The following is a 23,891-nucleotide window of genomic DNA, read 5'->3' as shown; positions in this document are numbered from 1 at the left end:
TAATATTATTGATTATGTACTGTGTCACAGGCACTGGACCAGGCACACGGATGACTTTATTGTTTCTCCGTAACAATCTGATGATTTAGATATGGTTATTTATTCTACAGAAGAGGACCCTGTGGCTCAGAGAGGTGAAGTAACGTGTTCACAACTACACAGCTAGGAAACCATAAAACTAGGACTGCATCCCAGCCAGCTTGACATCAGAGCTCATGTTCATAATCACTATATTATATTGCCTTGGAACTGTTCTATTTGTCATTGTTGGGAAAGTCTGAAGACATGAAGCTTACAATATTTTCTCGGATTATAGATTTGTCCCTTCCTCCTTACATTTACTTATATTACTCCTTCTCACATCTGTTTAGTTTTGTCCATGCTCAGAATGAAGAATAAGTGTCATCTCTAGTGCCACCTGCTATCGATTAGCAGTGTCTGTCTGGAGTACGGTATTGACAAGGATTCTAAGGCTATGAGAAAAATTGCTATGATTGATTTGCGATGTCTGCCATGGGCACGGGAGGGGGAAATGTTGGCCAAGAGCAAGCTATTTGCCTGCCAGCCTTTGAAGGTAGGTGGAAGGAAGCATTCGGATAGCAAGCCCGGGGCGACTTCTTAGGTTTCATAATCCATTCAGGGAAATGGAAGTGATTTTGACTCCAAACCACTTAAAAGTGATGAGGGAGAAATCCCGAGTCCCAGGTGAGAGTAGGAGCCTGGTCTGTAACGTGACTTCCACTGTTCCTGCCACTCACTAGCTGCGGGATCTTCCTCTTTTTCCCTCTTGGTTTCATTTATTTATTCAACAAATAAAGAGGGTCTACCATATGCCAGACCTTATTCTACATACTGAGGAACTAGCAGAGAATAAAATGGGCACAATCTCTGCCCTTCTGGGGTTTAATGTTCTAGTGAGAAGAGAGGCAACGAACTGGAAAAGAAGCAAATAATTTCTTATAATATTTCAGTGATAAGTGTTATAAAAAAAGCAAAGCAAACAAAAACACCCAGTGTAATGAGACTGGGGTGGAGTGAGGGGTGGAGACTCCAGGCAGGGGATGACAGGGAGGGCCCACTGCAGTGGCACCGCTCCATTTGTGCCTTCAGGCTTTTGGCTGCAATACATTGGATGTAAACATGTACAGCTCAGATGCCTTGGTCCCCAAATCCTCTCACTTCTGCGGTGTGGCCTCTGAATCGCTTTCTACAGCCATACTCCTCATGTCTCCCTGGGGAATTTTATTTTCTTTATGCTGTTTTCGATTTTTTGCATTTTCTAAATTTCTACAACGTTCTAATTATTTTTTTATTGTTGTCTTTGCTTGTGCTTCCATCCTTTCCAGGGTATGTTTCCTACTTCCTTGCCTCATTCTTCAAGATCCAGGTTGAGTTACCCCCATCCACCCAAGCAGAGTTAAGTATCTCTTCCTGAGGTCACCATGGTTCTCTGAACACTGCTTTTTAGGTGTTCCGGTGACAAACTCTGGAACTACCAGCCTTCTGACCCCAAAATCTCCTCCAGTAGAGTTCACTCTCAACTACCCCAGCAGTAGTGTCGTAGGGGCCATGTCTAAGGTTCCTTTGCAGCCCCGATGCCTAAGCCAAAGCTTGGTACATGGTACAAACTCAACAGCTATGATATCGAGGAGAGAATGGCTGCATCGATGGGTCTGTGGGTCTGACACACGCTCTCTGCCAGACCTTCCATAGGTCGCTAAAAATCTCTGGTATACAATTTTCTCATCAATAGGTAAGAGATAAAAACACTCCGTTCAAAGGATGGTTATGAGGATTACATGAGGTGATTGAAGTAAAGCATTTTTTGCAACACCAAACAGAAAGTTAGCCCTCAGTATATAATAGTAATTAATAATAAGTCCAAAATTGAGTTAATGAATAGTTGCAAAGGCTGTAGTATAATTGATAGTGAAATATGCGTGAATGGATGGATGGGTGGATGTGTCTGCTTTTGCGCTTTAACTTGACTTGGAATGACTGCCCTGTTTTGAACCCTGGCTTCATATTCTCCTTGGCTATAGACTACCCAGGGCCACTTCTGTCTCTAGCCTTTTCCTTAGGTGCCTTTTGGAGCACTTGAAGCCTGCTTTCTTAATCACTCCTGCTCATAGCTTGGGGTCACATCCAGAAATTTATCAGATAGGAGACTGACATCTGCATCATACATAGTTGTGCTATTTTTACTCTTTCCATTCATTTTCTCTCATCCACACATCAATAACTAGTCATTTATGTGGCATTTAATGCTTCATAAACGATATGAGCCTTTATACAGCACTAACTGGGAGGGATACAGCGAAAAGAGTTTATTTGATATTTTAAATCTAATTTCTCCACGTTATCCTCGTGTTTCCCCCTGGCGGTTTGCATATTTAGATCCAGCACCTGGGGCTTTGCCAAGCAAATTGTTATTGATGTGTGGAGCTAAAAAGGCAGGAACAAGAGGTTTCTTACTGTGCTAACTGGTAACTCTGCATGCCTTAGAATAAATCATGCCTGGAGCTGCCGAGCCATCCTGGCTTTTTGTTTGCTGATCTGTGACAGAAGCTTGGACCTTTCCATGTGCATATCTTATTCCCAGCCCACTGACTGCAGAGCCTTCCTGGCTTCTGCTCGTGGGCAGAGGGATGAGTAGCAGCAAATGGCCTCTGCCTCTGACATCTCTGACAGTCACCTTCCTTGGTTGGGAAGCTGAGCTGTAGCGAGGGCTGATGTGGGTTCTAGGGCTGGTCACCAGGGCCACTAAGACACAGGCCAAGAAACATAAGCAGGGGCCAAGGCTGTCCTCACAGTCTTTGGTATCCTTCCTGTTCCAGAGCAGAAGGTTAGAGCAGGAATGAAGTCAAGCACTAGGAAGCCTATATAAGTTGGTGGAAAGATACATCCATGCATACATGCAAATTAAGATACCATTAAAATTATGCTTTTGAAAATATTTCACAAGGGACAATGCACGTGATATAGTGTTAAGTGAAAAAAGAAGGAGATATATGTGCATATGAGTATATGCAAATGTTTAGAAAAAAAGACTGGAAGAAAACAAAGATAGTAATTCTCTTGAATTGGTTGTATCACATGCAAATTTTATGATAAGCTTCTCATCTCAAAAATTTTATGATTTAAGATAACTTCTCCTTTAAAGATATCTTCATGATGTCTTTTTATATTCTTCAAATTTTTACAATGTTCTAATATTTAAAAAAAAATATTATTCCATAAGATAAGTAGTAAGACAAGAGTGAAATGAGAGATGATGGAAGGCAGAGGATTTTAGGCAAGTTGCAAGGGATAGGAATCCAACTCAAACTGGATTAAGTAAAAGAAAGAAAGAAAGAAAGAAAGAAAGAAAGAAAGAAAGAAAAGAAGGAAATATATTAAGTTACTGCTGAGAATCCAGGAGCCCTGGGTTCAGACATGGCTGGATCCAGGGGCTCCACACTGTCCTGGGGCTGGTGTATCCCTCCCCGTTCTCCTCTTTGGTCAATACTGCTAGAGGCAGCAAAGTAAAATGGTTGAGAGCATGGGCTCAGGAGCCCGGTTGCCCCGCTTAATAGCTTTTTAAACCTTGAGTGATTTACGCCCTCAGTGTCAGTTTCCTCATCTGTAAAATAAGGATAATAATAGCAATAATAATTGCAATCATGATAATAACAATCATAAGTATAAGGTCTGTAAAGATTAAATGAGTTAATACATGTATTTAGCACAGATGGTGGCATATGGGTAGCGCTTGATAAATATTGTCACCACCTTCACTACCACCACCATTGCCACCACCGTCATCACTTGTCTTGATTGACTACATTTTGCAGATAAGATCTCACCAATGGCATAATGGTTAAGAGCAGCCACACACCTACATCCTCCCAGGTTAGCATCCTCAAAGGAAAGAGGATTTCTCTTTTTCTGTGTCCAAATACCAATCCCAGAGACTCTAATTGGCCTGGCCTGGTTCCATGCCCAGACATGAGCTAGTCTCTGTGGTCCAGGAAGTTGGGAGCACATGGACTGGCCAGTCTGGGTCACAGATAATTTCTATGGTGAGACTGGGACACCCTCACTGACAGTCTCACCAGGACCTCCAAAAAGGAAAGAAGAGTTCTCCTGGGGGTGGGGGGAAGACTGGGAATAGTCAATCAAGAAACTATTGCTACCAAAGAAGGCCTTTCTTAAATTGAGTCTTTAAACCTCTTGCCATCACAGAAACAAGTGACTGAATCCTTAGAGCATAATCTCAACTTGGTTCCAAAGGCCCATAATTTGCAGCAGAGAATTCTATCCCAAGATCCTATCCCAAGGTGGATTATGAAATGCAGGCTGGGGTTAAATGGACAGACATGTGAAATACTATCGACCCCCACCAGTAGGGAGATGGGCACATGGCATTTAGATACCTGGAATGGACACAGGCACTTGTTTTTCAGAAGGTGTTACAGGTTGGAGGGAGGGAGGCCAGTTAGCAAGCCCCTGCTACCATCCAGACAAGAGATTTCGGTGATCTGAGCCAAAGGAACTGAGGAGATATGAAAAGAGAGTTGGTAAACTCAACAGGACTTAGGAGTGGCAATGAGAAGAGAGAGGAGTCAAGATGGTGTCCATAGTTTCCTATTTGGTCAAGTGGGTGGATGGGCATCATGCAGTGAGATGGAAATACATGAGGAAGAACAGACTGGGGACAGTGGAAGATGGAGGAGAGATGAAACCACCAAGGTCATCCACCACCATGTGGTAGCTCATGTCCTTTTTCCAAGTGACCCTGGTGGCAGCTCCGCTCAAAGAATGTTAAATGGATCCTGGCAGTTTCTATGTGGAAGACTGAAAACAACTGTTTGGCAAGCAGAACACGCTTGCTCTGGCTTTAAGACCACTGAGCATTTTTTAAAGTGCATTTGCATGCTGGTGAGTCAGTAACAAAGACCCCGGGCCTCACAATGCATTTGCAATATTTCTCAACTCAGGAGAAAACCTGAACAGTGTTTTACTGATCAACATGATTGGCTCAAACAACCAATTTGTCATGGAGTAATCTGTGTAAATTACCGTAGCAAGAATATTTTCTACCATCTGCATGGTTTAGTGGAGAGTATTTTCCTCTATTATTTAATCCCTTGGGCTTCAGGGAATTGCTTTACAGTGATCCAATACAGCGGAAGTCAGGTTTATTTACAAGACTCATTAGAAACGATACCGCCTTGCTTTCTCCTGGCTCGGAGGATAAAATAGTAGGTGAAAGAAGCAAGTTTGGAGATGCTTGAAAAGATTGGAAGACAAGGGAGCCCACATATAGTATTGGGATAATTCACATTCCCATGGTCTTTTAAGATTCATGTGCTAATTTTAAAGACAGGTGTGAAAAAAGAAAGACCCAAAAACATATTCTAAGTTTGTAGGTCTTAACTCCACAGGTCTCAGGCCCTTTTGGGAATCTTATAAAGCTTATAAAACTTACCCCTAGAAGAATCCACATGCATATGCACATATGTCATATATAGCATAGCAAGGATTCATGGGTTCTGAAGTCCATGTTTGGACTCTAAGTTAAGGACACCACCTACTGTGAATTTTCATGGCCTTTCATCTGCATTGTTCTCTATTTTAATTTTTGGGAATGAAGACAAGGAAAAATGTGTTTCTACTTGGTGTGTGCATAATGTGCACTTCCTGATTGTCTAAAGATTGGTATGCAAGAGCCTAAACTACCACAACACAACTGAGAACCCAGAAGGAAGCAAGATATGAGGTGGCAGGAAAGCTCAAGCACTTTACTCAGAGGGAGCACGAAAGCTGAAGCACTTTACTCAGAGGCAGTCACTCCGGTGCCCTCTAGGAACCCACTGACCCTTGTTTTCCCCCAAATTCTAAGAAGCTCAGCAATCTGTTTTCCTAGGCTCCAACAAATTGGAGATGGAAGATGGGCTGCCACAGATAGGCACGATGATCAACCTCGAGAACTCAGTCACTGAAAGCCTGACAGCAAGGCAACAGGGAGGAAAGTTCCTCAATACATTTATCAAGGGCTTAATTTAAGCCTGGATTTGAGCTAAGCACTATGGATAAAGATGAATAGCTTCACAATTTGATTTAGGAAGTGGGGATTGGTGAGAAAGGAACAAATAATCACAATGCAACATGGTAAATGTTTCAGTAAAGATATGTGCAAAGTGCTAGTTTGATATGTGCGAATTGCTAGGAGGAAAATATCATGCTCTACCTCTAGAGCTGAAGGAGACTTTAGAGTGAAGGGAACATCTGAGCTGGATCTGAGTAAAAGCTAACCAGGCACTTATAGGAATGAATAAATTTCAGGCCAAGACATGGAGTTGTGTATTTATGGGAGTTAATGGGCAGGTGAATAGTTAAGTGTACATGGGTGAATGTGTGTGGACAGGTGTTGATAGACAGTGTAGAGGGGCAGAGGTGACTGAGCAGATGTGAAGGGGCAGGTGTGATTGGGCTGGAGTAGGTGGGTAAGAGTGGATGGGCGGGAGTGAATTGGTATCAGGAATGGAAGAAGCCTCGATCACAAAGAAGATCGGTGTCCCTCTATAGCAGTCATTGAATGTCATGATGAGGGGTATGGACTCTTCTCAACAGGCACTGAGGAACCAAATAGAGGGTTTTCTCACAAAGTAGGAGCTTGAAGGAATCAGATTTGTTTAAGAAAGATACCTCCAACAGCAATTTGGAGGATGGACTACAGCTTGTATTGACTGGACTGGCAAAGTGAGCAATTGAGAAACTGTTACTTGATCAGGAAACTAATAGTTTGATTGAAAGTTGCTGAGGACCTGAACCTAGACAGTGTTGGCAAAGATTCATAGAGGGCATGTGTGTGCACACACCTGCACACCCAGATGGATGTGCATATGCACAAGAAGGAAATAGAAGGAAAGAGAAAGAAAGACATTGTATGTGTATGTGTGAATGTTGTATATATGTGTGTGTTGGCTGAAGTATTTTTATGAACTAAGATTTTGAGGCCTCAGTGACGTGTTGAGAAAGAGGAAGCAAGCAGGGACATGATAACTCATGATTCCATTGTATGCATACACACAATGTTTACATGTTTTTATTTATTTATTTAGAGGGAGAGAGAGAGATAAAGTGCAAGCGGGGGTGGGCAGGGGGGGGGGGGAGAGAGAGAGAGAGAGAGAGAGAGAGAGAGAATATCCCAAGCAGGCTCTGGGCTGTCAGCACAGAACCCAACACGGGGTTCGATCTCACAACGGTGAGATCATGACCTGAACTGAAATCAAGACTCACACACTCAACCGAATGCATCACCTAGGTGCCCCATAAGTACAATATTTATATCTTACCCCTAGCTCACAAATTCAGATCATTGTCAATTCAGAATATATGGTTGTTTGAGTGGGGCAATCTCAAGTTTGCCTTTGAAATACCAGAGAAAAGTATGGTTACCATATGCCAAATCATTGGCTTCCCATATCAGAATCTCCTAAAATCCTCATTAAAATAAAGATTCTTAGAACTTTACCCCAGACCTACGAAATCACTCTGGGTGGGAACCGAGGGAATCCATAGTTTTAACCAGCTGGTCAGATAACTCTGCTAGGAAGCTGTGGTCAAGAACCACCACTTTAAACAACTCAACTATCAGTCAACTTGGAGAAGGATGTATAAATGCTCAGAAAAGGAAACCATTCAAACAATGCATATGCCACTTGTATTTTGTTTTCATGAAGAGATATAAGGCTCTTCATTTGCTTCCCCTTTGCGGGGGAGATCATCTGAGAGTAGCTGCATATGCTTAAGAATAATTCATGGCATTTCTTTAAGCATATTCCTTAATTAAGTCTCTTCAGTAATTTACCCTCAGCCTAGTGCTTTGATAAATACCAATGAGTAACAGGCCAAACTGAAGTTAAGTAGCCTGCATAAAATCATCAGCCATGGGCCCCCTTTCCTTCTCTCTTTACCTCCCACCCTAGGTGAGCTCATCCAGTCCCGTTGCTTGAATACCATCTATATGCCGATGACTCACAAATTTTTATCTTCAGCCCGGGCCTCTCGTCTGCACTTCAGGGTCATTTATCCAATGGTGTCCCTGTCATCTCCACTTGGAGTCTCACAAAAATATCAATTTTAAGGAGGATAAAAAGTGCTGACCTCTTAAATCATTCCACCCAGGCTTCTCCTCTCCCAACCTCAGCAAATGGTATCATCCTTTCCCTAGTCCCTCTAGCCAAAATGCTGGGTGGGATCATTCTTGACCTTTCTCCTCTGTCTCCTCTGCCACTTAATTTATTTCTAAACTGTGTCAATTTTACCTCCCAAATGTATTCCAAATCTGCCCATGACTCCCCACCTCCACTTATGTGACCTTGATCCAAGCTGCCACAGTCTCTTGCTTTATCGAATCAAGACAGGGATGGTTTCCTCTTCAAGCCCCTCTGATCAGCGGGGCCAGAAGTTTCTTTAAAAAGTACATCACATCGGGGCGCCTGGGTGGCTCAGTCGGTTGAGCGTCCGACTTCAGCTCAAGTCATGATCTCGCTGTCCGTGAGTGCGAGCCCCGCGTCGGGCTCTGTGTTGACAGCTTAGAGCCTGGAGCCTGCTTCGGATTCTGTGTCTCCCTCTCTCTCTGACCCTCCCCCATTCATGCTCTGTCTCTCTCTGTCTCAAAAATAAATAAACATTAAAAAAAAAAAAAAAGTACATCACACCCTTGCTTAAAACCCTCTGAGGGCTTTCTGGGGCACTTAGATCCACATTCAAATCCCTTTTCAGGGTCTGAATGGTAAGGTTCAGAGTGAAAGGGCCCTCTCTCCACTTGCAACTCATCCAGGCCCTGTGTTTCCATCACCACTATAGTCAAACAAACAGACCTTCCTCCAGGTCCTTGAACACACCCAACTCCTCTCTACTGTGGGACCACCCCTGCTGATCTTCCTCCTGTATGGAACTCCTTACCCTGCTAACTTCTCCAGGTCTGAGCTAAATCTCATCTTCTCGAGAGGCCTGCCCTGGCCATCTAAACCAGAGTTGGCACACATTTTCCCTAAGATGCCAGATGATACACATTTTAGGTTGTGCAGGACATAAGGTCTCTGTCACAACTACTCAGCTCTGCTTTTGAAGCAAAAGCATCGGCAGACAAAATGCAAATGAATAGGTGTGGCTGCGTTCCAATAAAACTCTATTCATGACAATAAGCATCAGTCAAATTTGGCCCCTCAGCTGGGGTTTGCTGATCCTTGGCCTCGTCCAAAGTAAGACTTCTCTGTTATTCCTTCTCAGAGTTTCTCCTAATTCCTAATTATATACCTACTGTCTCTCTCTCCCAGTAGTCTGGTAGCTCCAGAAGGGCAGGGAACACGGACCCTTACATACTTGCCATAAAATATACAGTGCCTGGGAGCATGCTTGCTGCAAGGAGCCCTCCAGAAAATTGGCTGGATAAAGGAAAGAAGGGAGAGATGAGGAAAGAAAGGGAGTGTTTCTCTCTGAAGCCCAGCCACTGTTTGTAAAAAGGCAGCAGCCATGACCAGCCCATACTTTTTAATTCCTTCTCTTTGTCAGCAGAGTTCCAGGGTGAATCACTTATTCATTAATTGCTTTGTTCATTCCTTCCTTCCTTCAGCGATGCAGTGTTTATGAAAGTCTGGGCAGGCAGGCTGAGGGCTCTTCCCAGATCTCTACCCCGGGGAGGCCTTCTTTAAGGGCTTTTCTGCCCGAGGCTGGTGGAAGATTCTAGCTTTGTGAAGTGTCATTGAGAGGTGCCAGCAATTAGCAAAGAAGGCCAGCAGAGGTTCCTCTCAGGCTGTGGGGAGCCCTGCCCTCTCCTTCCTGACTCATTACTGTGAAACTGCCCTCAACATAATTCTGCACGATTTCTCCACTGTGACAGATGAAAAGGGGATAATTGGGTACCCCCAAAGTTTAGCAGCACCATTCCTTTGAGGAGAGCTGCCACCCTGTGGATGTACACCCCACTCCTTCCTCTCCCCAGGCCCCTCTCACCTCTCTGCTTCTAGGCTGGCTGGAGCACCAGTGAGGAGACTGAGTGCTGGGCAGTCATTAAAGACAGTCAACTAAAGAGCTCTTCACCAGGCAGGATTATGTCTAATAGACAGCAAGAGTATTCCTGCCGGCTCCGTTAAGTTTCATCAAAACTGTGCCTAATTAAAATCTTCAATTTAATTATGCTCTTCTGCATTACAAATTTTGATCAAATTGGTTTAATTTGGTGTAAGGAAAGAAAGATGTGCCTTTCACACGCACAGTAAACCCATCCTGAGCGAGGCTCTGTGTCCAGAAGGCCCTCGGGATCCTCTTGTATAATCTGCATTGCCCCCACCTTCGTCCCCAGGTTTGCTAAATCTCCAGAGGCTCAGAGAACCGGCAGTTGTCGCTCTGCCCACATCTGCAAGAACTGTCCTGAAGCCACACTGAAGCTGAAGGCTGCCTTCCCCCACTTCCAGCTTCCCCTTCCTCCTCTGCTTTTGAAACACCCCCATCTCAGGGAAGATCGCACCCAATCTGTTCGTGAAATATGCCGTGGGACGGAAGCTCCAGCCATCTGTTTCCAGTCTGGAGAGAAATCTCAGCCCGTTAGTGGCCCTGCAGAGAACCTTCTAGAGTCCTTGGTTCACATAGCCCCAAAGCAAACAGCGCCCTGAAGGCCTAGCCCGGTCATTCTCCCTCCCCTTCCACTTAGGGTCAATAACAGTGCCAAGACCCAGGATCCCAGCACTTCATTCTCCCTTCTGGCATCCCTCACTCTGTCCAGTAAGGCCCCCAAACGTGATGCAACTCAGGCAATCCCCTCACCTACACACCCTTTCAGCAACCAGACCTTTCCTGATGGCCTCACCCTCATCAAAACTTCCCTGTCTAGGGTTCCACTGACTCCCATGCTTGCCCTGCTAATTGGCTAGCCAATCTCATGATCTGATCCCTGCCAAAGAGGGGGAAAAACACAAAAGCAAAAACAAACACTTGGCTCCTTGCTGAATGCCTTGCTTTTCAAGCTGAAGTGTGAACTCCCTCTTATGCCTGGGATAATTTGTCCTATGTGAAGCCACAGGCTAAATGCCACCTGTCATCCATCACAGTCAGCTTTACTCAAAAGTAATTTAAAATATTATTTGTGTATTGTGGAGTGGAATGGAAAATTCACAGGATGTTTTAAGATAGAACAGGAAAATTCAAAGGTAAGCCTCCGGGGCTTTACCCCAGACCTCTTGGGTCTCGGTCAGTTTTCTCCAATTTGGGCAAAGAAGTCCAAGGAGGCCTGGCGATGTGTTACTCACCCTGGTAAATGTGTGCCCCTTCCTTGGATGTCTGGCACCAAAAGACTTCTGCTCAAAGTGTGGCTATCTCTTCTGGGAAGGATGCCTCTATCCACTTCTGCCCTGTCCTCTCTCCTCAACTCCATTCCCAGACTGCCAGCTGCTTGATTGGACATTTTCACTTGTGTGGCCTACTATGGTTTTGAAATTAACTTGTCTGCAACTTAAACTTACTGTGTCTCACCATCACCATCATACTTGCTCTCCCGTCATCTTCCAGCCTCTCCGAACGGTGCTCCGGTTGCCCCAGGCACCGGGGTTAAAAACACAGGAGACCTCCTCACCATCATCCATGAATTAAACATACAAACAAATAAATAAGAGTTGCTTTCAGTGTTGTTATTTTAAAACTCTCACATAAGTCTTGTTTTTTACTGGGTAATTGACTAGATGCTAGCATTTTTGGTTTTTTGTTTTTTTCTTTTAAACAAATATGCCTTTGGTTCCTGATTCTGTTTGAGCATGCACTCTCTAACGGTTTAAAACTAGATGTTTCAACCCAATTTAATAGTCTTTTATCCCTTCAGCAAGACCATTGCTAAGTGCTGTCAGCACATGGTTTGGACTTAGCAAATGTTAGGCATGTGTAGAATCAATAATAAATAAAAATATAGCAGAACACGGTAAAAGATGTCAGGGATGATGTACAATTAATCGCCAAGTAAAGACAGGGCTGCAAGCGGTCAGGAGAAAGCAATCTGTGTGTGCAGAGACAAACAGGCCGGGGAGACTTGGGGAAGTGCCCAGGAGACTTTGAGGATGGCTTCTAGACAGGCGAACCAGCTTCCTCAGGGCTCATGAGTTGTGTTTCTTTGGCTATCTGCTGCAGGCTTCAGGGCAGAGTCCAATGGAAGAAGAGGAGTCGGGTGCTGGGGTGATGGTTGGTGTGTCATGAACCCAGGAGTCCTGAAATAAAAAGTACAAGAGGCACCACGGAGGAGGCACCCAAGTATTTATGGGGCGAATTAATTGAAATTATAATAATATGATGATGGTTAAGACATTTATCAAGAGCTTGCTCTGTGCTGGGCAGCATGCTAGGTGCTGTGCAGGCGGTCCCTATTTAATCCCTGCCATCTTCCTGAAAGGGACCTTTTATTTTTCCCACTCAATGAATGGGGAGCCGGAGTTCAGAAAGGTTGAGTAGCTCAAGCATGCTTGCATAGTGAGGGTGTGGCTGAGTGAGGGTCTAAAGCCAGGCTGAGTGTTTCAGCCTCCTAACATTCTTCCTCCTCCTTTAATGTCTGGATTACTATTAAATTTCTCTCTCTCTCCCTCTCTCTCTTTTTTTTTTCCTCTGAGAATGTTCCAGACCCACACTCAGTAAACTCTTTGAAAATAGAAGCAGAGTTTCAGAGCTCTTGGAATTCTCCTCTAGGCCTCACCCGGTGCCTTCTGTGTAGTAAATAATAAATCTGATTGGTTTATTGATAGAAACATTTGTCAATGGATCAATGTCGAGAAAATCAGGCCCTGTAGTAGACAGGAGAAAACTTTCTGCAAAGGGCTGTTTAGCGCTTCATCTGGTGAAGCCACTGTAGTGTCCATGGGCCGTATGTAACTGTCTCTCCTGGTACAGACCGCTAGTGTGGTGCTGCTTCCACAGCCTAGAACTCTCTTTTCTTGCCTTCTTTCTTCTCCTGTTTTGTTCCCTCCTGTCCTATAGGTCTCAGCATAGATTCCTCTTTCTCCAGGAAGCCTTCCCCATTTGCCCCTAAATTTGGGTTAGAGGTTCCTTCCAACAGAGGCCCACACTCCTATCATCACAGCACTTTTCCAGTGTATTGTAATTGTTCACCCTTCAGCCTTCCCCAAGGAAATCATAAGCTTGTTGAGAACAAGGTTGTCCTCAGCACCCAGCAATATATATGTACATATATTTGTTTTATGTATGTGTGTGTGTTATATTTATCTTATATATACATGTTGAATACAATATACATTTGTTGAATATATCATTGTTGAAGTAAAGGAGAAAGTGTAGTAAAAGAGAAGTTGGAAGGAGCGAGTGAGGTTACTTACCTCATCTATGGGTTAGCCCCAGCTAGCCAGGCTTTGTGACTTTGGGAAGTTCTGTATTGTCTCAAAATTTATGTGAAGAAGTAATGAGCCACTCTTCCTCCCTCCTGGGATTACTGTAAACATTCATTAAGTTGGAAAACAGTTAGGGCAGTACCTGACACATAGTATCTGCTCAGTAAGTGTTGGATGCTGCTATTATTATTTTGTTAGCATCATCTGGTATTGGACTGTGATATTTTCCTCTGCTCACATAGTTTTGCCAGAACACTTTAATAACATTGGTATATTATTATGCACTTAATATATACAATATTGCAAGTAATATATACAATTAATTTAATGTAAGGAGATGCGGAGGTCTTGGAAACAAAGTCAGACTGATGGGCAAACCTCAGCCTGGTCTGACCGACCAGGAGTGTGGCATGAAGCAGCCAGGCTTTGCTAAGACCAAAGGATCCCTCGAAAGCCTCAGATCTCTGGCTCAGCAACAGTCTCACTGCTTAGCATCTTTCTAATTCAGTCCACACGGTCGAAAATTAAAGCAAGTTGACAAAACCCATAAAACGTAAATACTGATGAAATGTTCTCAAATTTTACTCAGCCATAAAGCTGTTTATGATAGAGGATAGTGAGTTTGACTCTAGTTTGTTAAGCTGTGAGCTGCAGCATGAACAATGCAGGCTGTACATTCAAGATGAAAGTTTGGTGTCGTGATCAAATAAACTGACAACAAAGCAAATCTGACATATTTGATGGTAAGTCTTCTTATTGTGCTGCATAGTAACTAGACAAAATGAGAAGTTCACATAATGGCTGTAATTCTTTGTTCATATTATCTTCATATTGTCAAAGCAAACTTTTATGGATTTTCTCTATTTTGTTAGTTTTCTGCATTTAGAAAAAAGCCTCTGTGTTGACTAATTTCTCTGGTACAACTTAAGAAATGGACTCCTCATTGCACAAAGGCATAGTTAGACACAAGCATGCATAGAAGTTGGAAGACAGAGACCCGGGATTGGAGTTCCTGTGGGCTGAGCTCCTGTACCTATTGGTGCTCCTTCTCTGTCCCAGGGCTTTAGCTCCTGGGACTACCTGTTTCCTGGCCTGCGACATCCGAGCCTCCTCTGCACTGTTCTTTCTCCCCTGAGGTAAGAGGTTCTGGGTGAGAAGATCCATCCACTCCCTTTCCACGGAAGGACCTTTAACTTCATTTGGTGATACTGGCTGCTGTAACAAGTAGATCCACAGCTGTATAAGGGCTCAAACATAATAGAAACTTATTTCTACCCATCTAACAACCCAAGGCATGTGTCCCTGGTTGGCGTGACACTTTCCTCTGTCCAGTGATTTGAAGACCCAGGGCTCCTTCTATCTTGTGTCTCCACTGTTCCCTAGAGCCTTATCTTCATTTTCCACATTCAGCTGGTAAAAGGAGAGAATGCAGATGAGATCTCTCTACTTCTTAAAAACCTTGACCTTGAAGGTTGTACCCATCAGAACTTGGCCACACAGGCACACACCCAACTTCAAAGGGAGCCCGGAATGAGGACAAGCTCTGTGCTCAGATAGAAGAAACAGGTTTTGATGTACAGCTTGAAACTTCTGCCCTTTCTGAAATCAGAGTGGAAATGAGGAAGTAGAGGCAGCAAACCAGACCTAGAACAGGGGATGGGGGAGGAGCAAAACTGGGTGAGGGAAAACAAAACAAAATAAAACAAGGAGCTATAATTTCATTACTCAGATAATCGGGAAAATATGAATTTAATCTGCATGATGGTATTCTGTTAATGCTAAATTTCCAAAGTGTGATAATTATGTTGTGGTTATAGAGGAGAATGACCTTATTCTTAGATGCCAGTCGCTGAAACACTCGGCAGCGAAGTGTCACGATGGCTTCAACTTACTTTCAAATCCTCCCCCAAGTACACATATCCTCACACATACACATATAGACAGAGAGAGAAAGCAAATGTGCGAAATGTTAACAGTCAGTGAATCTGAGTGAAGTCTGCACAAGGAACAAAGGTATGACATAGGATGATGTGTGCTAAAAACAGGAAGGAGGCCTGGGTTGCAACAGCATAAAGTTCCCAACAGTGAGGCCGAGAGATGAGCCCAGAGAATGGTCAAGATCATGACAGGGCTTGTATGGCATGAGGCTTAACTGTATCCTGCTGCCAATGGGGAATCATTTAAGGGCAAGCCCAGATAAGATCTGGTGTATCTTTCAGGTAGAATGTATTCAGGAGACATTTAAGGGGAACAATTCTACAAAGGGACACAATTTTATTCACTCAATGACTATTTGCACTTTCACGTACCACTTACAGGACATGCAGTGCTGGGGTAGCCACTGGGATAAGTGGAAGAGTAAATTCAGACTTTGTTCCTGACCACACGGAGATTAGGGTCTAGTAGGAGATATATATCAAGCAATAATTACAAAACCAGGCACAAAAGTATAAGACAAGTGCAAGAGTTAGGAAGGAGACATTCATGGTGCCCCGAAATCCCATGGTGGCTGCATTTGATTCAGTCAGGGAAAGTAGCATCCCAGAGAAAGTGGTGTTTGGGTTCAGAGTCACAGGATGAATAAGTGTTATTTAGGGGTGGCCATATCAGACAAAGGCAAAGGTTGGATTAAGCCTCTTTGGTTGGAAGAAGCATGGCATGCAGCATGGCTCAGAGGCCGTGAGTGAAGAGAGGTATCTATGATGAGATCAGAGAGACCATAGGAACAAGCCCTTGTACAACCTTGTAAGTAAAGTTGATAAACTCTGGCCTTGATGCCATGAGCAGTGGGATGCCACGGAGAGCTTGTAAGTATGTGGGCACTGGGGGAGCAAGGAATGACATAATCCCTCCAGCTGCACGGAGGAGAATGGGCTACACTCTAAGGTTCAGGAGACCAACTGGGACACTCATCATCCCAAGGGAGTGATAAGAGATGAATAAAGGGGACGGAGTCAAGAAACTCTTAGATTGATGGGAATGCAAGCTTGTGCAGCCACTCTGGAAAGCAGTATGGAGGTTCCTCAAAAAACTAGAAATAGAACTACCCTATGACCCAGCAATTGCACTCCTAGGTATTTATCCAAGGGATACAGGGGTACTGTTTTGAAGGCACACATGCACCCCTATGCTCATAGCAGCACTCTCAACAATAGCCAAAGTATGGAAAGAGCCCAAATGTCCGTCGATGGATGAATGGACAAAAAAGATGTGGTATTTATATACAATGGAGTATTACTTGGTAATCAAAAAGAATGAGATCTTGCCATTGCAACTATGTGGATGGAACTGGAGGGTATGATGCTAAGTGAAATTAGTCAGTCAGAGAAAGACAAATATCATATGACTTCACTCATATGAGGACTTTAGGAGACAAAACAGATGAACATAAGGGAAGGGAAACAAAAATAATATAAAAATAGGGAGGGGAGCAAAGCATAAGAGACTCATAAACATGGAGAACAACAGAGGGTTGCTAGAGGGGGTGTGGGAGGGGGTGGACTAAATGGGTAAGGGGCACTAAGGAATCTACTCCTGAAATCATTGTTGCACTATATGCTAATTTGGATGTAAATTAAAAAAATAAAATTTAAAAAATTTGAATAAATTGAAAGAGATTAATAATTAATCATACTTTGCATTTTTGTCACAAAATAATAAACCCATTTCTGTATAATTTATTAAACAAAAAATGGTTTTTCTCTTTAAAAAAAAAAAAGAAACTCTTAGATTGCAAAGTGGGCAGAATCTGGTGTTTGCTGTTCGAGTTGAAGCACCCAGGTTGAAGTTGACAAGAATAGGCCAGAAAATCGTGTCATCAGAGGAAGCAGCTTGTGAGAGCCACAGTGAATTCAGATTAGGAAAGTTTGAGTTGGGGGTGCCAGGCGGGGCTGTGTCATAAGGGATTCAATAAATGAGTCCAAAATTTAGGAAGGAGGATACACTTAAAGTTGTGACTTGTAGCCCTCGACATTTAGATTTCAGTTGCTGCAATGTCAATACTTATAGGACACCATTGTTTAGGGGCAGACAAAATGGAGCCAGTTTCAGAGACAGGGAAGCAAGATCAAAAACAAGCAAAAACAGCCAGGAGGTTGTGGTGTAATGAGAAGCCCAAGGGGCGGGAAGATTCAGAAATTGTCAAATGCCCAAAGGCTCGCCTGAAGATAGGAGCTCAGTAATGTCCATGGACTGTGGTAGTTAAGAATATCATTGGGGACCTTGGTGACAACAGTTCCAGCAGAGCAATGGGACTAAAGTCAGAAACCAGTAATGAGAATATAGGAAGAGGAGACAGTGGGTACAAATCACTCTTAGGGAGACATTAGATGCCAGGGGGGCAGAAAGAGATTCAAAAGTGACCATGGAGGGTCTTAATTAGAGGCACTTCATTCCATTATTCGTCCTTCATACTTATCTTGAGTGTATTTTCTGTCAGTCACTAGACAGACACAAAGAAACCAAGGCAGTACCCTGCCTTTAAGAAGCATATATTGTGCAGTGATTTCTTTACTCTTTTTTTTTTTTTTTTTTAGTATAGTTGACACACAATGTAACCTTAATTTCAAGTGTACTACATAGTGATTCACTGTGATCTCTGTACCTTCGGCTATGCTCACAAGTGTAGCTACCATCTGCCACCATGCAACGCTATTACAATACCATTCATTATATTTCCTATGCTGTATCTTTTATTCCCAGGACTTATTCATTCCATAACTGGAAACCCGTACCTCCCACTCCCCTTCACCCATTTTTGCCCTTCAGTTTGTTCTCTGTATTTATAGGTCTGACTCTGCTTTTTATCTGTCTGTTTAGTCATTTGTTTTGTTTTTCAGATGCCACATGCGAATGAAATCATATGGTATTTGTCTTTCTCAGTCTGACTTATTTCGCCTTGCATGATATCTTCTAGGTCCATCCCTGTTGTCACAAGTGGCAAGATTTTATTTTTTTTTTGGCTTAGTAATATTCCATTTTATACATACCTCCTCTTCTTTATCCATTCATCTATCAATGGACACTTAGGTTGCTTCCATATCTTGGCTATTGTAATAATGCTGCAATAAATATAGGGGTGTATATATCTTTTCAAATTGGTGTATTCATTTTCTTTCACTAAATATCCCAGTAGTGGAAGCATTGGATCATATTAAAAATAGAACTATTTTTAATTTTTTGAGGAACCTCCATACTGTTTTCAATAGTGGCTGCACCGATTCACATTCCCACCAACTGTGCATGAGAGTTCCTTTTTTTCCCACATCCTTGCCAACATCTGTTATCTCTCGTCTTTTTTATTTTAGCCATTCTGACAGGTGTAAGGTGATATCTCAGTGTGGTTTTCATTTGCATTTTCCTGATGATTACTGATGTTAAGCATCTTTTCATGTGTCAGGTGACTATTTGTATGTCTTCTTTGGGAAAATGTCTATTCAGGTCCTCTGTACATTTTAAAATCAGATTGTTTTCTAAGCCTTCAGTTGTATAAGTTCTTTGTATGTTTTGAATATTAACCCCTTATCAGACATAGCATTTGCAAATATCTTCTCCCATTCAGTATGTTGCTTTTTTGTTGTGTTGATGGTTTCCTTTGCTCTGCAAAAGCTTTTTTCTTTTTAATGTAGTCTTAACTTTGTCATAGATTAATTGGCCACATAAGTGTGGCTCTATTTCTGGGCTCTCCATTCTGTTTCCATTGATCTATCTGTCTATTTTTGTGCCAGTACCATACTGTTTTGATTACAATAGCTTTGTAGTATATCTTGAAATCTGGAATTGTAATACTTCCAGCTTTCTTCTTCTTGTTCTTCTTTTTTTTTTTTTTTTTAATTTTAGATAGAAAGTATGTGTGAGCAGGGGAGAGGGGCAGAGAGGGAGAGAGAGAGAGAGAGAGAGAGAATCCCAAGTCAGGCTCCATGCTCAGCATGGACCCAGATGTGGGGCTCAATCCCACAATTCTGGGATCATGACCTGATCCAAAATTAACAGTCAGACTCTCAACTGACTGAGCCACCCAGGCACCCAGAATATTCTTTGCAAAAAAAAAAAAAAGCATTCTGTTGCTAAGGGGAAAAGTTTATAAAGTAGTGATCTAGAGGATACAGCATCTAGACCAGATGTGGGCAAGCTCTTTTTGTAAAGGACAAGACAGCAAATATTTCTGATGTAGTGGAGCATATGATCTGCTGTAATCACTTTGTGTAGCATGCATACAGTTGCAGACAGTAGGAATGGGTATGGCTCTATTGCAATAAAACTATAAAAATAGGGGGTGGGTGGCAGTTTGTTGATTCCTCCTCTACATGTTGATGGGATGCAGCAGGACGTTTTCAGCCTATTACTCCTGGGAGAATATCTGTAAAAGCTAGGATATCATAAAAGAGTAGTTATGTTCTGGTGCTCTCAGTTTTGCTTACTACCAAGCATTCCCTCACCCGTAGCTGCCTGACTCTGATGCTTTACCAACTGGAGGGTCCATCACCTCTCATCCCCTCTTGGAGGTTGTTAAAATTAGTCTTTTCCTCAAGTTCACCTTACATATTTATCCTTTCTTAATCTACTGTCCATTTTATGTTCTTTTCAATTTAAAAGAAAGAAGTTAAAAAAAAACCATCCCTCAAACCAAGCAAAAACAATACTTAGAAATGTTGCCTGAAGACTCACTGCCCTCATCAAAACACAGTATTCATGGAAGGAGTTTTCATTAATGGTACTTTGGGGCAACATCAGCCTTTAGAATTTTGACATGATGAGCCACATGTCACAACTAGAAATCAATAAACAGAAAACCAGGGCTCCATGAGCCAGGCCCTGCCCAGGAGGGAGGCTGCCAACCCCTTGGGGGAGGAATTGGAGGCTTTGGGAAATCCGAGGCTGTAGTCTCAGCTCAGAGCCCCGCTGGCTACTCTCTGGAGCTGGGTGATAAAATGACAAAACTCCAAGGAAAGGAGGCCTTCCCTATGCAAAGCGGAAACACTTTGTCGCATTGTTTTAAAATAGAGAAAGGGAGTGGGCCAGGGAGAGGATGCGAGCCCAGGAATCAGCGTTTTGGAATCAGGCTGACTGACAGGCATGGAGAGCTGGCTTGGCTTCCTCAGCTATGCAGGCTGAGGGGTGGGGATCCTTGTCCCCAGTATTGTCCTGGCCCATTAGCACCTGACCTGGTGCTAATGACTCATGTTCCTCTGCTAGAATTGCTCTAGGAAATGCCTTGACAGAATGCTTTGAAAAAATGATAAAATATAAAAAAAAAAAAAATCTGTTTAAAAACAAAAGCTGAGTCTTGGGGGTGCCAGAACCTGTACCACACACCTTCAAGGGAACTGGATTTGGAAACTGTTTGCTTGAGAACCAACAGGAAGGGAACAAGTTTTGATAGAGGGAGATGATTTCAGGGCAAAACGGCAAAGGCTGCAGTCATGTATAGCTGGACCCGCCAGGGGGCAGGTAATCAGAGTAGACGGGATAGAGGAGCAGGGCAGGAGATGAAGGAAAACACTGGGGCACCAAGAGGCTTTTTTTTTCCTGGGCCACAGGAAGCAGGAAAGAGGACCTGTGTGTGCAACTCTTAGGCCCCCAGCATCCATTATTCCCATGCCCAGTGACTCTCCCACTTTTTATAGAAGAATGGTCTCTGGCAATGTTAAAATTCCCACCCACACTCACAGAGCCTCTGATGCAGGATGGAGCCCCAGAATCTTCCCTTTATAGCATGCAGCTGGCCGTTCTAAAAACCACTTCCTTCCGGGTCATGATAACTGCATTTGGAATCAGCTCTTACAACAAACCAGGCTTCCCTTGGTTCATTGAGCAGAGGTGCTTGGGTCTGGGGATGCTGAGTGTGAGTAGACCATCATTAGACTCAAGAGGGAAAGTACTGCCTCTCTATGAAAATATTGTGACTTCTAACATGTAATTTTTTTACCCAGTTATTTCTAATTTGATCCTCATGACCCAATGAGGTAAGCAAGGCATGAATTATAGGCCCCATTCTATAGATGAGGCACTGAGCCCCCCAGTGACATTTGCCCAAGGTCCCATGGCTAATAAATGACAGGGAAAGGACTGGAAACCAGACCTTCTGATCCCTTATCTGTTATCTTTTCTCTCCATGCCAGTGCTTCTCACACCCCCACCCAGAACCCTCATGATTGGTAGATTGGGGCCACAGAGTTAGCAGTTAGCTGACATGGGTCACAGTTGGCCCCATGACTTTTAAACTTATTAATATCACATTTTAGTGTAGCAGTAGCAGGTTGGAGTCACCTAGGTTTCTCATCCCAAATATAGAATCCCTGGCCCCAGTCTAAACTTTTCCAAGCAGAGAGGCTGCCTGGGTGGCTCAGTCGCTTGAGCGTCCGGCTTTGGCTCAGGTCATGATCTCATAATCCGTGAGTTCGAGCCCCGAGTCGGGCTCTGTGCTGACAGCTCAGAGCCTGGAGCCCGCTTCGGATTCTGTGTCTCCCTCTCTCTCTGACCCTCCCCTGTTCATGCTCTCTCTCTCTCTCTCTCTCTCTGTCAATAATAAACAAACATTAAAAAAAAAAAATTAAACTTTCTCAATTAGAACCTCTGAGTGAGGTTCTGACCTGGGAATCTGCAATTTTATAAAAGCTCCCCAGGTGATTTGATGCTGAAATGTTTGTGAACCAGTGCCATAAATGAAGCAAAACAAGTTCAAACTTCAACTCTCACCTGTTCTTAGAGTCATTGAGCAGGAAGTGGATTCTGGGCATTTAGATTCTGCCCCAACTTATTTATTTATTTATTTATTTATTTATTTATTTATGGGTTTTTTTTTTAACGTTTTATTTATTTTTGAGACAGAGAGAGATAGAGCATGAACGGGGAAGGGTCAGAGAGAGAGGGAGACACAGAATCTGAAACAGGCTCCAGGCTCTGAGCTGTCAGCACAGAGCCTGACGCAGGGTTCGAACTCACGGAGTGTGAGATCATGACCTGAGCCGAAGTTGGACGCTCAAGCGACCGAGCCACCCAGGCGCCCCAGACTCTGCCCCAAATTCCGTTCCCATCCGCAGTTCTGCATTTTCCCACAGTATTGTTCATTTAGCAGCATCTCGTAAGGGAAGAGAGAGGCAGTACAATCTGAGTTCGTTTTTCAACTGGGAAGAGCCTCTGATGGTTTTTGTATAAGATCCAAATTCTTTCTCCTCCTCCCCACCCCAGATCACGGGCAGTCAGTCAGAAATCCTAGAGGGTAAGGGTATGGTTTTGAAGGCTGATTAAAACAAACAAACAAACAAACAAACAAACAAATCTTGACTTTCACAAACTGCAATAGCGCTTCAAGCACCCACCTGGCGTGATTGCTCATTCTGTGAGGGTTCTGCATGGAGAAGATCAACCCGCTCTCAAAATAGAATCTAGAGATACAAAGGAATCTGCAATAGCCTCACGTATTTGTACACAATGCAGTGTAGCTTCTGGTATTTTTATTACCAATCAGAAGAGGCTTGTCACCAACAGCCATCTGCTTGAGTCACTGCTGGGCTGCAGTGGCCGTGGCTTTAGAGAAAGGAACGCTGAAATCAAAGTCCTGGCTCAGGGAACAGGCACAGTCCAGGGAGCCGACCATGCCCCACGAGTGACATCCTTCAATGTCCTGAAGGACCCAACCATACCCTACGTCAGGAAAACTCACCTACTCGCTTGGATCCTTAAAGAGAACAAGCAGCTATGACATCAGGTAGAAGCTATTTGTTCTCATGGAAATGTTCAATATTTCAAAGTGGTCTCCATAGTCCCATTAAAATTACAGACTTTTTTCTCCTCCTGCTGCTTTTCCACACTCTAATACAGGCTGCTGAAGGAAAAAAAAAATGTGAGGGAGCTAGCATGGGATTTTTCTCCAGAGAGTCCAAGAAATTCTGACTCTGATTATCCAAGGAATCATTTTTTTTCCTATTCTTTTTTTTTTTCAAAATCAGTGTACAAAATCCTTTCATGCAGATAGAGTTTTTTGCATCTGAAATGATTGTTTGCCAATCAACTGAATAGAATGTTTCAAACTCTTTATTTCTCATCTAATCCTGACACCAGAGGTTTAGGGAGCAGAGACAAAAGGCTTGCCAAACCAAGGGCTCACCTTGTACGCTCTGTACCAGTGAAGATCTACAGCCTAAAATAAAGGCTGTAAGAAAACAAGATTTTTGAAAAAATTGTAATTCAACCAGCACCAAGGAGAAAGATGTTTGGAGTTGGGGGTCACCAAAGAAAATAGATGAGGAAAAAAGTATTTTGAGACCTGGAAACCATGAGTTAACCATTCCCCCACCCTCCAAGAAAGGGGGTGGAGTTTTTATAATGAAGAAAAAGAAGAGGGGCGCACCTGGGTGGCTCAGTGGTTGATTTATGACTTCAGCTCAGGTCATGATCTCAAGGTTCGTGAGTTCGAGCCCCACGTTGGGCTCTCTGCTGTCAGCGCAGACCCTGCTTCAGATCCTCTGTCCCCCTCTCTCTGCCCTTCCCCAGCTTGCACTCTGTCTCTCAAAAATAAAT

General features: G+C 43.3%; 1 long non-coding RNA gene across 1 annotated transcript; it reads right to left on the bottom strand.

Moving 5' to 3' along the window:
* Positions 1 to 11,826: 11,826 nt before the first annotated feature.
* On the bottom strand, positions 11,827 to 22,972 carry LOC121010150 (uncharacterized). Its single transcript, XR_005781024.1, has 2 exons — positions 22,691 to 22,972; positions 11,827 to 12,242 (listed from the first exon to the last, which is right to left on the bottom strand). It is a non-coding gene; the product is annotated as an uncharacterized LOC121010150 (long non-coding RNA).
* Between the last annotated feature and the right edge of the window lie 919 nt (positions 22,973 to 23,891).

This window comes from Herpailurus yagouaroundi, unplaced genomic scaffold (genome assembly GCF_014898765.1).
Source record: "Herpailurus yagouaroundi ecotype Mexico unplaced genomic scaffold, PumYag 29, whole genome shotgun sequence".
NCBI lineage: Eukaryota > Metazoa > Chordata > Mammalia > Carnivora > Felidae > Herpailurus > Herpailurus yagouaroundi.
The sequence above is the reverse complement of the archived record's forward strand: the minus strand, read 5'-3'. Positions and strand labels throughout refer to the sequence as shown.